We start from the raw sequence: 4,658 nt of genomic DNA on the forward strand, positions 1-4,658 counted from the left end.
AATAGGCCGTTCGTTCCTCTCTCCGCTCGGGATTATCTGCTTTAGCTGTAGGTTGTATGTACTTTATTACCTTAGTGAAACTGGAAACCCCTAAGTGTTGTGCCCGTTTCGTAAACTCGAAACCCCCAAGTGTTCGGTCTCTTCTCTTCCTGAACTGGACTCCCCTAAGTGTCTCAATCAACTAAGAATCCCATGAGCTAAGTCTCAAGATCCCTCTACCCTAGTAAGAGTAAGAGTAGGACTGGCCCAGTGTACTATGTATCACAATAGCTCGAGTGTACTCTCTATTGTATCAGTAGTAGCAGCCTATGTATCCTCATCAGGAGTAGTCTATGTAGCAGCAGGAGTGTAGTATATAGCCTCATTTAGTTTAGGCCCTTCTTTTAAGTCTACAACTTTTTTAGTTACTTTTAAGCTAGTCAAAGTGAAGCAGCTGAGAGGTCTGATTCAGATTCTGGGAGTCTGTCCTCTATATGCTTGTTCTTAATTCTTCCTTTCTGTATTGCTCGCAACCGAGTTGCTCTAGAGCTCTCTCTTAGTAAATTTGTCTCGCGCGTATGCGTAGTATTATCCTTGTCTGGAGAGCAGTTGTGTCCTCTATTGCCCTCCTGAGTAGTCTAGTAAAGGCGAATCCCCTAAGGATCAACTCCGCAGCCCAGTCGGTCGCTAAGTCGTCTCAAGATCCGTAAGACTAGGAACTTTGAAAGGCATCATTGCCAGCTCTAAAGGCAGGAGTAGTAGCAGTGTACTCAGTAGCAGCCCTAGCGCCAGTGTACTGTAAAGTAGCACCAGTAGTAGTGTCCTCTGTGTCACTAGCAGCAGTAGCCTCAGTAGCAGCAATAGCACCAGTATACTCTTCTAAAGCAGTAGCACCAGTGTTGTACTGTAGAGTAGCAATAGTAGCTCTCCTTTATTCTTAAAGTATGAGGAGCGGCCATAGCTCTTTGTTTTTAAGTAGTGCTTTTGAGCGACTTTAAAAGTCCTTTCTTTTGGTGGGTTTAATTATGATGATGGTAAGTATGTCCTCTATTGCTTTTCTTAATTCTTCAGGAAGTAGTTCGGAAGTAGAAAACACCGTATTTGTGGCCTAAGCTCTGTTTTTGTAGGGAAAGTAGTGGTGCTTGAATTCTACAAAAGTGGCAAACGTGGTAAAGTAATGATGGCTTTGTCGCTTAAATTGGATTTTCCCTAAGGTTAGATCTTCCGTAGTTTTGAATCCCAGAGCCATGAACGCAACTATACTGGTAATAATCTGCTTTGGGTCCTTCAGTTTGCGAAAAGTTGTACTCTATTAAATTTTTTTAGGAAAAAAAATTGCGAGAAACCATTAAAAGGCTTAATCTGGCCATTAAAATTTGAAGAAACGGGACTCTTTATAGCAGATGCGCTACTAAGTACATTGTCGCTAGTGAAAGACACTGGTGATACTACTCTTCCGACTCCTGTTGCTGGGTCGTCGGCTCTTGAGTAGGGCACAACTAGCTCTTCGGCTTTCGAGTTTCACTCAAGGTAATCAAGCACAACCCGCTCCTAAGGACTATGGATACTAAGCTGTACGAGTTCCTATAGAGTACACTGTTGCTCTTCCGCTTTGGATAGTCAATCCTTCGCTAAGGTTGCTACTGAGTAAAAGAGTATAGAGCAACTCTTTGCGAGCAATATATCAGGCAAGACAGCTTTCAACAACAGCTTCCAACAGCCTAAAATGGGGGATAGGCTAGCTAACCTAGTCGGTTATAGGCGCGGGGTTAGGACTCCCCGGTAGTAGAAATCAGATGGGCCCCCTCTCCTTACCTGTGCGAGTCGACCTCTCCTTACCTGTGCGAGTCGATACTAAGTAGGATGTGCGAGTCGACCTCTCCTTACCTGTGCGAGTCGATACTAAGTAGGATGGTAGGATGTGCGTAGGATGGTAGGATGTGCGAGTCGATACTAAGTAGGATTTGATCTTCTCCAAAGCTAATCTAAGAAAGATTATGCCCTCTCTTTGAAGTTTAATCCGAGTGCAAACTCCTCATTTGTCTTCCTGGCACGGGTCTTCAATGAGTTAAGGCATCATTCTGGCCTTCCTGCCCTTCCTTTATGAGCTATACTTAACTTTGAGATTACTCAAGAGTACGGGGCTGAGAGTTGACCTTTTGGAAGAGAGAAGAGTTGGCTATCCTTCCCTCTCTCTTTGCTTCGTTCACTTCTTCTTGTACTATGGCATGCATTAGGATCTTCTTCTTATCGGTCGAGATGCGCTTACTATCGGTCGAGATGCGCTTACTACTTACTAATTGAATAAGCTAGGGCTCGCCCCCAAGTCCCTTACTTTATGGTGCTCCTGAGGTGCTCCTCAGTCTTCCGCGGCTCTTGGTGATGGTTCAGGGTTCCTGTCTTTTGAGTGGAATCCTTTGATAGCCCTATTGCATTGGCTCGAGACAGAGTGCCCTATTGCATTGGCTCGAGACAGATATTGAAGTTCAGGTTACAGAGTTTACTTATCTAATATAGATAGAGTTCTTAATCGGGTGAGGCAGACTACTACTTAAACTTCTGTGCCCGACTGTGGGGAAAGACTCTAAGGTTCTTACTCATCCATCCCACTATGAGGTCATCCATCCCACTATGAGGGATGAAAACGATGGGGGAGAACTGAGAAAAAAGCTATCGGGCGAGCTCCACTCATAAGGGTGAATCAAAGCCGACTCGGACATAAGGTAAGGGTGAATCAAAGCCGACTCGGAAGCCGCCGATCAGGAAAGCTGACGAAAGACGACTCGGTGAGGGTCGAACGACAGTGAAGACGAGCGACAGCGGTAGAGTGAATGGCCGATAGCCATGTTAGACTGGTGCTTAATTAAGTAGAGTGAGTAGATCTGTCTACGTTTTGAATGAACTTATAAGGTGGGCACGACTGGTGCGAAGGGCAGATCTTTCGGAGTTTTGAATAGCCAAAGAGTCAATGGTGTACACACCATTGACGACCTGGTGCGTCAGAGTGAATGGCCTTGCCAGTCAGGTGCGCTTAATTACTTATATTCAAGGATACCCTACACACAGCTGGCGGAGAACCAACTATGCTACCTTTTAATCTAGATGATATCTCTTGTTGGTCTTTCACCCCATGCGACTAAACATGGAGGTACAGTCCCGAGAGTCCATCCATCCCCCAAGTCCCAACAGAGCCATAGAAGACCGTACCTTTTGACCGTCTCGGGTCGTGCGCTTCCAGGATGTTGAACACATAGGAGGATTAAACAGCTCTTCAAGACTAGGATTTGGGTCCACGCTAAGCTGACAAAACCATTTGAGCCACTTTAGCCAATCTTGAATCCAATTTAGGTATAAAGTATACTCAAGGAAATCGCTTTCACCTGGACGCCCTACGTACATGTCAGGAACAGGTCGTAATTCCGTAGGCCGCAAGTACTACTCTCACTATGATTCCCTTCAAATACGGATTAAGAGGATATCCCCGTCCTAACCAAATATCTAAAGGTAGTGAGAGCCGAGTTAGTGACCTATCAGATATCGCCAGTAACTGTTTCCATCTTGGAGACAATCTGGTTGAACGGATACGGGATCTAACCCTATAACCGGCGCCTGCCAGCCTAATAAGACACGATTTATTAAGTTCGTACTTTTCAGCTACATGACACAGGCCTAGGAAAGTCGATGCTGCAAGCATGGCTTTAGCAGAGACTGGAGTGAGATTAACTTGAATCCCTTTAACCCAGAATTGCTTAGCAAACTCTAGTGCACCGGTCTTTGAGTCCAATGACTTAGACTGAGACACAGATACACCGAGCATACTCAACAACTTTCGATACTCTTCAGCCACCGCAACTTATATTAGTATGGCGGCAATGACAATATCATCACCGAGAAGAGCATATCGCTCGAAAGGCGACCTCCTCCTCGGATCAACCATATACGCAGCCAACCACACCAAATAATGGTGTGAAAGGCTGAAAAGGGCCCAGGACCCGTAATACCCTAAGGGTTGTCCTTAGGCGAAATAGATCAGACGCGCCTTTTTAATAAGCGGAGGTCCGACCACAAAGAAGGTCGCTCTCAACAGAGACAAAACATTCAACGGCTCGCCTTCCCGATCATTACGATAAGAATAATATTAGCCGGCCATCGATCAGTAGCACTACTAAGGTCGTATGAACATACGTCCATCAACCCTTTCGCTCTAAGCCGATGTATGGGACCCTCTTGTCGGAAAGTGCCATCGCAAGGCAAACGAGATCAAACCCGCATTGCCCATGAATGCACTGGGTGCAAAAGACGCTGTCGCACTCCCTATGGCGAATATTCGCCTTTTACCAGATCCAGAAAGGGTGCACGCAAGGCGACCCGGAACTAGAGGGCGTTCTCCTGGCTCTTTATAAGACCAAAAGGACGAACCCATCAGAGGCCAAATACGCTCTCTGTATAGGTCGAGCCCCTCAAGGCACGCCCGAGTATTATAACTATAGTCTAGAGGAAACAAAGTCCTCTTTGACCACAAACACCCAGGATGTACATCTAACCAAAATTTCTCGAACCATGCCATAGATTGAGCAAAAGCTGCAATCTCATACTTCAATGAAGAAAATATGTTTGATGGCACCTTCAGGGTTCTCACCCGTCGGTCGTCATTTGGTGTCGATTTCCAAGCTCTACTC

General features: G+C 45.7%; 1 pseudogene; it reads right to left on the bottom strand.

The window, feature by feature from the left end:
* Window positions 1–691: 691 nt before the first annotated feature.
* Window positions 692–4,293, bottom strand: LOC141819603 (putative mitochondrial protein AtMg01110; annotated as a pseudogene).
* Window positions 4,294–4,658: the final 365 nt, after the last annotated feature.

Source organism: Curcuma longa, unplaced genomic scaffold (genome assembly GCF_044706935.1).
Source record: "Curcuma longa cultivar G26 ecotype Majalengka, Jawa Barat unplaced genomic scaffold, ITB_CL_G26_1.1 contig_9894, whole genome shotgun sequence".
Taxonomy (NCBI): domain Eukaryota; kingdom Viridiplantae; phylum Streptophyta; class Magnoliopsida; order Zingiberales; family Zingiberaceae; genus Curcuma; species Curcuma longa.